Below are 14,118 nucleotides of genomic sequence, written 5' to 3'. Positions count from 1 at the left end.
TAATAATTCGGTACACTCTGGAACTGGCCATAGTCCTTTTTATACTTTGTTTGGGCATCACCCTCGAACCTCAAACCTTGACTCACCTCAGAACCTCGGAATGCCTGCAGTAGAACATCTGCATTCTACAATTACCCAAGCCTTCAAAGAGGCAACTACGCATTTACAACAAGCCAAGAGAAAATACAAGGAGAATGCTGATCTACATCGGAGTGAAGCACCTCCGTATCAGATTGGGGATCAAGTGTGGTTAGCTACCAGACATTTACCACTCAAAGGGCCTCGAACTTTTAACCCAAAATATCTGGGACCTTATTCTATTACGGCAATAATTAACCCAGTGGCTGTTAAACTTGATTTACCAGCTAGTATGCGAATTCACCCTGTTTTTCATGTGTCACTTCTGAAACCAGTGGTACCGGGAACCCGACTACTCAAACCTCCAGAACCTATTCTAATAGATGGGGAGCCCGAATTCGAAGTGAAGAACATCTTAGACTCAAAAATGTTTAGGTCAAAACTGTTCTACCTAATTGATTGGAAGGGGTGCGGACCTCAGGAGAGGTCGTGGGAACCCAGCGACCATGTGCATGCACCTCGATTAGTCAGGAAATTCCACCGACTCTTCCCAGACAAACCAAAATCCCCGGAGGGAACAACCTTGGGAGGGGCCTTGGGGGGGAGTGCTGTCACGATGCCCGCTCCCGGGGAGCCGGTTCAAGCCCTGCGTCCCCGAAAGCGGACATCCAGTCCCCAAGGAAGGACCCAGCAACCCCATATAGGGGCCCTTTGGACAGTTTCCTGGCGCCTATGGCACCAGGCTCATAAAAGACATCAGTCTTGGCGCCATAGGCGCCAGGCTCATTATGGGAGTGCTTGGGTGCACTTACCTGATGCAGACCATGCTGCAGGATCCCAGCCTCCTTGAGGCCTGAAAGGAACTACTTTACCTGTGGGACTAATTTACCATCCGGGCGTGGTCGGGGAAGGATACATACCTGATTGGAGGAAGGATACATACCTGGAACTTCTTCCAAGGCTATTTAAACCCCACCCGAACAGCCACACGTGCTTCGCGTTGTTCTGCATCTAGCAGCTGGACGCTCACCGTGTCTGCTCCTGCATCCTGACTTCTGCCACGCCTGCCAGCATCCTGGATCACCTGCAAAGGAAGACAAGAAGAGAACAGAAGAAGGAAAAGTCCTTTTCTGCTAAACCCGCATCCCGGAGACATCTCGCCGACAATCCTGAAAAGGAAGACTTTTATTTAAAAGCTCATCGCGTCGATCGCTGCAGCGCCGCACTCCACTCACCTTTACAGGGCGCCTCCATGTTCAGCAGCGATCATCCGGATTCGCAGTCACGCCCCAGCGCCTAGGGAGAAAAAGACCAGAACAAAAGGTGAGAGAGAGAAGGGAATAAGGAAAGCTAAATCTCCATGTTAAGACTTACCTGTTGATTCATTCCCTCTTCATTTCGGGTCTGCGCCACATGCTGGCATTTCCGGACCCCGGCCCCTAAGGGGAAAAAAAGACATCAGCGTTAATGAGCGAATGAAAAGACATTACCAAAAAACGCTCATTAAAGACTTACCTGATTTCTACAAGGATTTCACCTCTCATCTCGGGTCGGTGCCTGTTTCCCGGCATTCCGTACCCCGGCCCCTATGGGGAAAAAGACACTAGCATTAGTACATTAATGCATGGACACAAGGGGAACCTCTTATCAAAAAAACTTACCTGGAAGCCAAGCAAGTTTGGTTCTCACCAATCCGAAAAATCCAGTGAAGTAACTGGATACCAACGCGCCCTTGCATCAGAAGCAGGATGGAGAGCTCGTCCTTCCAGACCCTAAGGTGAGACGCTACGAGGAATCACAGAAGGGTTTCGAGGAGGGTGAGAGGGGAAAGTGGGAGGCCGATTGCATTACCCCGCAGACAGTTAATCCCCTATTTTCGCCTACAGAAGGATACTTCTGCGAGCCAGACAAGCCAGATTTGGGGGCCCGGTTCAGTCCGTCTTCCGAACCCTGCGCATCACCTTAGAAGAGGTCACAGCAGCGCGAACCAGGCCAGCGCCTCCGTGGGAGTCAGGTGAGCGTTACACCTAGGTTCAGTACGAGGCTACCATTAACATTATTATAGATTCCTCAACTGGGTGTACTCCACGTTCTTTCAGATTCAAACCTTGACTAACGTTCTTCATTTAACTTAGAATCAGTGCTAGAATCTTCAATTAGCTTCGATTCCATAAAGACTATTCTGCGGTCCCCTAAATTCAGTGCAAAGGCTTAAATTCAGAAAAAGGTTTGAGAGAACCGCGTGCACCAGTGCACTGTATATTTAATAATGTAGGATATTGGATTAAGTGGAGTAAATAGAGCAAAGAAATGAGAAGTCTTGTGACTTTGGTTTGATTTTTAGTGCTGGTTTGTTCACACGCTACAGCCGACAGGTATTTCAACCCAATAGGGGTCTTTATCAAGGCGTGGGTTTGGGTTTCAATAAATGTGAATTTGATGATGAGCTCCTGCCTGGTGACTCTGCTGAGAAGCAAGCGGTCAGGCCAGCAAGACCTCTAACACGATGAGTGAAGGCCTGACAGCTTGCTACTCAGCAGAGCCACCACACATGAGCTCATCCAACCCACATTTATTGAATCCCAAACACACGCCTTGAAAAAGACCCATTTTGCATGTGAAAAAACTCTTAGCTCCAAATGGCTACTGAAATCTGTATCTTATCTCAAGGCAAATACATCTCTCGCCCCTTTTCTCAACTGTCAAGTGCATTTATGTGATGTCTGATTGCTCTTTAGGAACTTCACATTTTCTTCAGAATCTGCAGAATCTTATTCTTAACATATTTCTATAAGGATTTATATATTTGTCAGGTTGTTGTATTATGCATATTTTCTTTAATTAGACCGATGCTGAGAAGATATATGGTCAAATGCCTAAATTGCAGATTAGGCTCAAATCCCAGGATCGTTACTTAACTAAAGTGTGTGACCTAGGGCAAATTAATTTCTATTGCCTGGTCATATCTGCAAAAATTGTGAGTCAGTAGAAGTGATTCAGTTTACAGTGTATGCTTTTCGAAAAAGCCACACTCATCGGTCCATGCATAATGAACAAGTTAGGCAGACCCAAGAAGAGTCTGTATTAAAGACAACTCAATGTAGTTATTACCTGGCACCGGAATGCAGCTTCTTTTTATGTAAAATGTGCTTCAGATGCATTACCTTATTCAACCTTATTCAACAATCTTGCCCTCATAAATCAATGTCACCAGGGCATTGACTATCAGAACATGCTTTCCCTTGCCCGTCTATATCCTGCCAGTTAATGTTTGAGCAGCAAACACAGTCATGAGGGCAGACATGGAAATCAAAGAGCAACTGATTGACCCAATTTCAGCCATTCTGCTAGTGCCCTGGCACACCACTGGTGGCAATCATAGAGAAGCAGAGAGGGACTATCAATGGCAGAGAGAGGGAGAGATACACATATATTGGGAAGATAGGCAAGGAGGTTAAGACATCATAAGAGCAGGAGGGAGCAAGCCGGAAGGGAAAGCGCAAGGTAGAGAGTATGTGTACGTGAGAGGAAGGGTGAGAGAAAGAGAGGGAGTGAGTGTGAGTCGGCAAAAGCGTGAGAGAGGGAGAGTCAACGAGCGATAGGGAGCGTGAGAGAGAGAGAGGTGCGGTTCAGAGTGGAGACAAAAGGTAAGATAATGAAGGTGAATCAGGGGATCAGAATAGAGGAATGAGGAAGGTGCACGGGAGGAGCAAGGGAAACACAGGGTGAGGAAAAATAAGGAACAGTGAAAACGAAGCAACGACGACAGAGGGCGCATACAACAGAAGTGGCAGTCAAAGGCAGCAGACAACAGAGAGGGCAAAGTTTCCAAGGAGAAGGAGATAGAGAGGAGAGCCAGAACATATGGGAAAGACAAGGAAGGGAAGTGAGAACAATGCTGGTGAGTCAATAATGGAGAGTTAAGGAAGGTGAGTGAGGGGAGGCACAGAACTGTGAAGGGATGGGGAGCAGGAAGAGAGAGTAGAGACATGGTGAAACAGTGGAGGAAGAAACAAGGTATGGGTGACAAATAAGCTTATCATGTAAGGGAAAGACTGTACAATGAAGGGATAAACACGTGAGAGAGAGGATGGCATGAGTGAGCGACAAAGAAGGTGCAGGGGAGCAGGGAGAGGATAGCCCTAGTGAGACAGTGAGTAGAGAGAGAAGGAAAAGGTTCGCCCATTGAGGGATATGTAGGAGTGACAATCTAGAGGACAAGTAAAGAGGGAAGACAAGGAGAGCTAGAAAGAAGTGCAGGGCTTCTAAGAGAGAAGTTACATAGTAGGAGAGAAACACAGAGGAGGCAGGTGGAAGGCTGGAAGATCTGGAAGGTGTGATAGGAGTGTGAAAGAGGAGAAACAGTGGGTATGTTTGTGAGGTTTGAGAAGGTAGGTGAGAGATTATGGGTGGGAAATGAAGGCGGAATTGTGGTTGTAAAGGATGTCGCTTTGTTAGAAAGGCTTTTTGTTGTGTCAGTGAGGAAAGCCCAAGTACGCACATTTAAGGGGAGAAACATAAAGGAGCATACAAGCCTCACTGAAATATTTATAAGATTTCAGTGTTTTGTTCTGCAACTGAATAACGGGGGAAATAAGACACTCCTTCCAGTTTAGGGAGTACCTGTGACCCATGTGGAAAGCAAACCTACGCAAGACTCCAAGATTTACTGAAATGCTTCTCAGACATCCTAACGGTCACAGTGGGAAATCACAGAGAGTGGGGGCAGTGGTGCAGCTATTTAGGGTGCACATACTAAAACAGGACAGGTCGTGAAATCCACACCTATCAACCCTCTGCGAGTAGGTAAGGTGAGGAGAAATACAGCTGCATGCAGTACAAAGCACTGACATAGTTATCTACGAATGTAGTCTTCAACAAATTAGCTCAGCACAGTTTAACAGCCTTAAACAGATGAAAGTCAGAGTCTGCCTACCAAACTGTCGTTACACAGCACACACATTTCTCTTGAGAACTGTATGGGTTATCACACAGAATATACATATTTGCACAAAAACAAAGGATAACGAAGTGTTATTTATATAGCGCTTTCACCAAAGCGCTTTACATACACTATCACCCAAATGAAGTTGGTACTCATTTATCGACCATGGAAGGATAAATCCTGAGTTGGCCTTGCTAGGATTTGAACCTGCGACGTACAGATCAAACACAGATCGCAGCAGCAAGCAGTCAACCCGCTGAGCTATCTTATCAACAAATAGGTGTATGAGTTAATAAATTGCACAGGCATGTATTGCCATGGTTTGGTGGACTCTGCTCCCAACAACATGTAGGTATCTTTAGTCATCTAATTACACATAATACTATTTGATTTTGTCATTTTCTTTTACCTGCTGCAAAATGATTCTGCAACGTATGGGTCTACCATACTTTCCAAGACAAGCAGCCAATCTTAACTCAGGCCCCACGAAAGAAAAACAAGCTAATCATGGAGATCTATGGTCTGTGCTTTTTTCCAGGCTGCTATGCAAGCCATGCTAATGCTTGCAGAAGTTAGGCCCATAAGCCAGGCCCCTCCAGTGAATGTGACTCGCAGGTTAACCTGTGCTGCTTGCAGCCTCATAATCAAAGAGGCGGTCTGCTGTTCTGTTAAAGATACTGGGCAAACAAATGACAACTACATTTTGTAATTAAGCATGTCAAGTATTTGGGCACCCCTATACCCCGCCCCCCCAGATTTGTTGTCAGGTGGGGGCCTCCTCCCAGAGTGGTGGCCCGGGGCACGTGCTCCGTTTGCCCTCCCATAAAGACTTCTCGGTGCCCAACATGGCTGCTCGGTGCAGAGGGCATAAAAATAAATGGGCATTTCTTTCCATTTTGCCTGCGCTGCTCGGGCAAAATGGAAAGAAATGGCAATTTATTTATTTTTCTTTATATTTGACCTTTCTTTCAATTTTACCTGCGCCCTGATGGTGGCTTGCCAGGGCCGTGTTTCATTTTTTTCCTTTTTATGGGGGAGCCAGGGATTTCATGGGCTTGGTCGGTGGTGGGCTCCTACTGCCAGGCCTGACCCCCAGGCTCGGCCCTGGCTCGTAACTACCCATGAAATCCCTGGCTCCCCAGCTCTAGTGCTCCTGCTCTGCATCTGGCTCTGCCCCTTATTGAGCCTGCAGTGCAGTCAATGGCATGGAGTGGGACTCAAAGCGTGCTCCTGCTATGCCCCCAGTTGTGCATGGAGGGTGCAGAGCAGGAGCAAACGGCCACACTGCTGCCCGTGCACTGCTCCAGACTGCTGTTCTACAGGCAGCCAGGCTGAGCAGAAGCACCCAGCAAAAATGCCCAGAAAGAAAGGTATGCCACCGTAAGAAAGGGCTAGGCTGGCTGCGCCCAAATGCTAGTCTAGCCAAGTGATAACACATACCAGACATGCAAACCTCTTAATTTGTATATGGCTTCCACCAACAGAAGTAACTTCACAGAAAAGGACATTGCAAGGAGCATCAGCAGTCTTTGATACTCGAAGGCACCATGGAAGTGACTTTAGAATAAGTTGCCATAAGTAAGCCTAGTTGAAAATAACTTTGTGGTGCAAAATACCTAAATTGCACTCTTAATATCTATGGAGCAACTCTTAAGTCAGTATGCTTTTTTATGATAGCATTATATGTTAATATAATGCTATCATAAAAAAGAGACCTAGGCGGACCCGGTAATTGCCCTTTTCTTGGACCTGGTAAAAATGTATCCCCATATCCATTTGAGCCGTATAGGGCTCAACGGGAATGGGGAGAATGCTAACAACGGGCCTGTTAATGACAGGCCCGTTGTTAGCATGCTTGTCCCCTCGTGGGACCCGCAAAGGACGTGTGGTAAAACCAGACGTCCAGAGCGGGTCCCGCAAGGGGACCTCGTAATAGGGAGGTGCGGGGTTAACAGCTCCGGCACATTTACTGGTGCCGTTAACCCCTTACAGCCCTCCTCCTAATGAGGCCCAATGTGATTAAATAATTTGCCCAGGATCACACACTTTGGTTAAATGGTGAAACCAGGATCTGGACAATTTAAGCAACTGAGCACATTTTCATTTAATGTGCTTAAATAATACTTTATTTATAGCAATGTCTTGCAAGCAAACCACATTACCTAATAAACTAGCCTGTCATAATAAACTAACTAGAAATATGTTGTGTAATAAGAGTATGGCTTTAGTTTTATTCTCCCCATTCTGCATGCAAAGTCACAATAACATCTAGCAGATTAATGTGAGCCTAACAAATCCCCCTTGGGTTTTATAGCCATTGTTATTTCAAAAAGCATGCAGCATTATGCACCCTTCTCACTTCTGATCACCCCATTCACATTATTTATTTATTTTGCATTTTTAAAGCACTCACACAGCCCACGGGCATCGAGGCGCTGTTACAGGAATTGTTTTGTTTTTTAGTTGCATACTTGTTTCTTTTTGTTGTCTTAATTGTGTATTTATAACGCGCTTAAATACCCAGTGGTTTCTGAGCATGGACCCAGGGATCGAACCTGCGTTGCGTCTTGCTTCCAAGGCGAACACATTGCATCTTGAGCTATCCTCCCATGACATTTCCTGATGAACATTGCTAACTTTCTCACATGAGAAGTTAGGGAAACTGTTTTCCCAAAGTACAGGTGAGAAGGACAGGATAGTCAACAGAAAAGCAGTTCGAGAAGATAGGCGAGACAGAGAGCACCATAGGGGATGCAGTGGGAAAGGATGGGGGAAAGGGGTAGTGGAGAGTGGAGGCGGCTGCAGCGGGAAAGGGTGGGGGAAAGGGGTAATGGAGAGTGGAGGGGGGATTCTTGGGGATTCTGTGAGTCTTTGTGAATCTTTGGTAACGCATATAGGACCGGAGTACAGCAATCTCTGGGCATAATGAACATGGCCTCATTGGCTGTAAGAAAGCCTTCATCAATACCCAACTGACACAGTTCCTGTAAGCGTACCATGAGTCTATCGCCATGAGTCTATCACCATGAGTCCATCGGTAGGGTCCATAGTTATCTTGCAATAATGTTCTTGATTGTCTATTAATGCCCTTACCATCGCCACGTATTGGGGCTATCCAATATAATTATGCCCCCTCGCTTATTTGCAGGTTTGATTACAATATCTCTATTACTGGTGAGCTCTTTCAAGGCTCTATATTCACATTGACTCATATGAATGAATTGCCATCTATGATGACGCCTTTCGAAAATAGATGGTAAACCTCGCATTATCATACTCTCAAAAGTAGTGATCTTGGAACCTCGTTATCACCAGGTTTGAAGATCAATTTGGGCCGAAATGTCAATAGTATCCCTAGTACCAAACCATGCTTTATGAGTTCCCTCATAGAACAGCAAGATGTGCCCTCTGAAATTGACTATGGAGCTGGGGTAGATGGTGTGACCCCTTGCTTAGAGTCCTCAGGGGAGGGGTACACCAGGTTTTTCTCCTTGTAAACAACTGGAAGCAGATGTCGGCAGGAAAAGGTCATAAACTTGTCCAGAAAAATCAAGAAAGTTACAGGATCGTGGCAACAGACTTACAGATTGCAACTGTCAATGCTACAATTACCTTCGGAATCGTTTCTCTGAATCCCTCCATCACTCCTTAGTCTTCTGGACACCAAGGCTTGCATGCATATTTGTATTTTATTTTTTATTTCTGTTCTGGTTGAATTGAACATTTCACAAGCAAAATACAAACCACATCAATCATTTAAAAAAATTGAACAATTAAAATTATGCATTGCATAAAACCAATTCATAGTATATTCCATCATCACTTTAAGAAAAATGTCAAACATTATAACACAATTTACCCAACAATAATACATTCCATTACAAAGCAATCCAAAATCTCTCCATATTAATCATTCTAAAATGTAACAGTTGATTGGCATAATTCAGTATAGTACAAACCTCAATTGTATATTAAAAAGAATGTATACTTCATGTTGGCAAAGTTACCAATACCTACACATATTTGTCATGCATCCATAGATCACATATTTGAGCCAAGCCCCTCCCCCAAGGCTGACAGCCATGGGATCCTCTTCTGCAAGGATCTGAAAGGTTACCAGCTCTAGGACCACGGTACAAAGGATCAACCTGTTGAACATTGGGACGAACTGCTCTCTTCTCACTTATCGTGCCACTAAGAAATACCTCCACTCTGGTACACAGTCCTCTTGACTATTGCTTGAGCCTCCACTTGGGCCTCCCTCTGTTCTCCTTTCTCCCAATTGACACAATCCCTAACTTTGCTATTCAGCTTCTATATTATCCCCCTGGTAATTTTCCACCCCTCCCAACAGCGTCTTCGCTGGTTGTCTCTCTATGTCTAAACGGTCCCTTCAACTGCTGGTCTTTAAAACATATCTGAATAGCTTGGTGAGATTGTTTCTATCTACTGTCATAATCCCCCTTGCACACTTCATTCCAGCATCCTCCAAAAACGTTAATCTCCTCACCTACCCAGTGCATTCTCTCGCACCCTCACCACTGGGACACACTACCTATGTCCGAATCTCAAAACCACCACCAACATACATGCATTCAAGCCAACCCTTATGTAGCGGGGTGACCTTCCTAGACACCTTATTGGGAGACAGGTGTAGGTGGGCACACAACATACAGCTCAAACCTTCAGTTATAACCTGACCCGCCTCTTACCTGCCTCCAAACCCTGCTCTCCTGGATTTAGGATCACCCCAGTGTACCTCACTAGGAAGATGTTAAGGGTAGTGAAGATCAAGAGGTTAGGACAGGCAGATTTCTCAAATTTAAATGACTACTTGCAAGACAACCTGGCCAGGGTTGTCTCAAGGTCCTTGCTGCTGTTCTCTTGATCTTCTGTCTTCCTGCGCTCCTCTGTGAAGGCTTTCGGGGTAGATGATGGCAGCAGGCAGTAGCAGGCAGTAGCTGGCAGCAGCAGGCAGCAGCAGGCAGCAGCAGGCAGCAGCAGTATGGGGGACCCCCAAAGTCCTTGGTTGTGCTGGGCTGCCTGTGTAGCAATCAGCAGCACAGCACTTATATTCAGCGTGGGTCCCCCCCACAACTCCACTCCACCTGGGCCATGTCTGTCAGGTGTGGCCCAGGAAGTCCAGGGGGGCCACCTATCAGGGGGAGGTGGCCCCTTGATTTAAAATCAGCCCCAGGGGGCTAAAAACGCATTGGGCGCTCCCCACATATGGGGAGCGCCAATCATCAAAGGTGCCCGGGGATCAGTTACCACCTGGAGGGGGTTGTGGGGGCGGGTAGCAGCAACGGTGTTCGCAGCGCTCCCCTAAGAAGGTAGCGCAGCATAGAGGCCCGTGATGTGGCAGTGTAATGGTGCAGAGCGAGCACCCCTTACCCTTTAGCAGGGTTTTGCCATTATCCCAGGTGCTCTGCTCATGCCCAGCCCCGTTTTGTTTTTATTTAAAGAGTAAAGCGACCCTTGCATGCACACGCACGAGGGACCCTTATTCTAGCTTTTTTCACTTTGGATCCCAGCGTGACTCTCGCACCGGGGATCCTATTTTATTTTCCTTTGAGTATGTCGGGATCCCTGGCACGGCTTCACGTGCCGGGGATCCTTCCTTCAATCCCCCAACTGGGGGTTACACTTAACCTCCTTAACCACTTGCTGGAGCCCCCACACTGTCCGAAAACATGCTCGCCCCATTGATATTGACATTGATATTGATATTGAAAGTTTATTTGTATAGCGCCTATACACAAATGTGTTTAAAAGCGCTTCAAGGCAAGGGAGGGAGCAAGGGAAAATACAATGACATTCCTACAAGGCCTTGAGACATTAGGAATGTGAAATTAACTATCGTGCTAGGCCTGGCGACATCGACATTTCAGATAGTGCAAGAGCTTTGACAATGATAAGGAGGGGAGGGAGGGAGAGGTAGGAGATGAGACAGACAACGACAATCATACTAGGCCTGATGACATTTCTGGTAGTGCAGGGGAATGACAAAAGGTGAGGGAAGAGAGGAGGGGAGGAGAAGAACAAAACAATTGCCTATCGTAATAGGCCTGACAACATTTCCGGTAATGCTGGAGATTGACAAAAGGTGAGGGGGGGAGAGAATATAACAAACGACTATCATACTAGGCCCGATGACATTACTGGCAGTGCTGGAGATTGACAAAAGGTGAGGGGGGGAGAGAATATAACAAACGACTACCATACTAGGCCCGATGACATTACTGGTAGTGCTGGAGATTGACAAAAGGTGAGGGGGGGGGAGAGAATATAACAAACGACTATCGTACTAGGCCTGATGACATTTCTGGTAGTGCTGGAGATTGACAAAAGGTGAAGGAGGGGGCGAGGGAAGGGACATAACAAGCGACTATAATACTAGACCTGACAAAATTTCTGGTAGTGCAGGGGAATGACAAAAGGTGAGGGAAGGGGAGGGGGAGGGGGAGAAGAACATTAATCCTCTTTTCCTCCCATGCACTTTCTGTAGCCACTGCTCTATGTTCCACTGTTTATATACTTTCCCCAGTTCATGTTCGGCTCTTTACCTATTATCACTCACTCCATTGATCTCGCAGCACGTGCAAGAATGCCCCCGCCACTCTATGCATCAGTATGTACTTTTTGTTGTAATACCATATCCTCAATAAATACAAAAACACAAATAAATATATCTTAAATGATTTATGTACACCATAAAGCATGTGAGGCCTGAGTCTGGGCAATTATGCTCATACAACAATGATGAGGATTGGAGGTAACCTGTATAGGCAGGAAACTGGATATAAAGGAAGCCTTGCCTCCTTCCCTGAACTGGCTCTGGGCATCCACTGAAGGACAATGGTGTTGCTTGTGATGCTTGTGCTTTTACATGCGTTGCTATGACCCATTAGGGCAACCTGCTTCAACAACATATATGACCACGTATGCCAGCAGTGCCCGAGTAATCATTTTATTCAGAGGAAAGAATGAGCGGAGCAAAGAGATGGTTAACTTAAAGGTTTCAATTGCATTAAAACAGCAAGTACAAAGTCCACTTGTGCTACTGCCAGACTGTATAACTACAGGGCGACTATAACCCTTTGAGGTTTAATGGGAAAGCCTTTTCCTGGTATCATGAATTATTAACTATAAGGGCCCAAACACAGTTGTATACGGTGGTGTGAGGGGAACCAAACAGCCTGGCAGTTACAGACTGCCAACATTGTTGGAGTGCTAGATCACTGCCACTGTTGGCTGACTGGCTGTTTAATCAGCTGCCTTTCAGCAGATGGATTTTCCATCTGGAGCCAGATTATATTAACTTTGCACTAGTGTAAGTACCATTTTGCAGAGTATTCGTTGTGGCATTCAAGAATGTGGGAGGGTACCATCGAGCGTCAACCAAAGACACACTTCAGCGGCACGGCCAAACTAACCGATGTACCAACCAATTCCCCCCTTTCCGGCTCCTCTAACATAACCTATGTCACTATAGACGACTAGGGGCAAGCCACTCTACACATAGACACACCGAGAACTAATCTAATCCTCGCACTCAACCAACTCTCTCTCTTAGTGGTAAATATCCTTGCACATAGTCCATAAATCCACTGACACTACACAAACGCACACCAACACAATAGGAAAAAACACAACAGTCACCTGTGACTCTGGACCCCTATATGGATAACTAACCAGTGTGCATTACTACAACCTCACTCTAACCTCATATGACCCACACACCCAACACAAAAACTACCACACATCCGAGCCAATGAGTCTTACCCATACGGTTACAAAAAGCAGGGCCTCTCGAATCCAACCAACTCCCATACGCAAGACAACACACACAGACGCCAATTCCTCCTGGTTCTGAACCTATCCTATCCTCATTAACATACCTTGCCCTCTTCTCTTGCAGAGCCACATGAGCGCCTGTAGACTGCCCTCGGGTGGTAGCAGTGCGTGGCATAAATCAACATAACCTAACATCGGGCAAAACCCCATTCTTTCAGTGCATTTTTGTAACAGGCCAATGTTTGCTCTAACACTTATACAGGTTAGCGTTAGCACTAGAGCAAAATGTTGTCTTGGTGCAAAAATGCATTGAAAGCATATGTTTTTTAACTAAGGCAAACTTTGCCCTAGTGCTTATACCGTTCTAAATTGCACTTGCACCAGTGCAAAGTTTCTGTAATCTGACCTCTGATCTGCCCTTCCAGATGTCAGGGGGACCGGGTCAGGAGACGGAATCCACTGCTCTTTTGGACGTGCCTTCGGTGCCCTTGCTCGTTTCTTCGTCTTCGCGGGTGGCGCCACTAAGACCGTCCATCCGCTCATGGTCTACTGATACTAGTCATTGCAGACTCTGGCTGAGAACCACCCACAGGGCCTTAAATAACGTATATGGCTACCCAGTGCTTCTGCGGATCAAGAACCCAGAAACTTATTTACACGCTTACTTACACGCTGGGCCTAGCTGCCCCCCTTCAGCTGCACCACACTACTATTACTATGTAGTATCTGAGGTTAGTGCCAGACGGACTGCTGGACAATGCACACCTGAGGTGAGTAACAGTTTCCTGACGCTAGAAAATTATCTTAAGTATATCTGACAGTTACTCTGCTTGGCCGCCATAACCCCAGCATTCTCCTAGCTATCACTCCAGAAAGCCCCAGTTTAATCCTGTTTCAACATTCCGTGTGCCCCGTGTCACACAGGGCATCCGATCATTCTACGACCACATTGCTGTTTCGCTAATTTCCGGCAACCATCTCACGTGTGAAGGGGCTGAAATCCGTGGAAAAGGGTGGGGTGTCCATATGTCATGTAGCCGGTAATGACGGTAAGAGTCCTAGTAAGTAATGATGCCAAATTTGGTGCAGATTGGTGGAACGGTGTGCAATTGTATAAGGAACAAACAAACACATTTTCTGCTTTATATATGTGGAGATCGAGCTACTAGCAAAATGTACCCGTACTCTGCACAGATTCTGTAGACAGACATGATAACACTCTTATCAATTGTTGAAAATCAATGATCCTGTAGTTTACTGTTCCGAGTCGCTTATCGTTTGATGAGCTTTGCACTCTG

The sequence above is a fragment of the Ambystoma mexicanum genome, chromosome 4q (genome assembly GCF_040938575.1).
Source record: "Ambystoma mexicanum isolate Mex_15411 chromosome 4q, UKY_AmexF1_1, whole genome shotgun sequence".
In the NCBI taxonomy this organism is placed as follows: Eukaryota; Metazoa; Chordata; class Amphibia; order Caudata; family Ambystomatidae; genus Ambystoma; species Ambystoma mexicanum.
The sequence above is the reverse complement of the archived record's forward strand: the minus strand, read 5'-3'. Positions refer to the sequence as shown.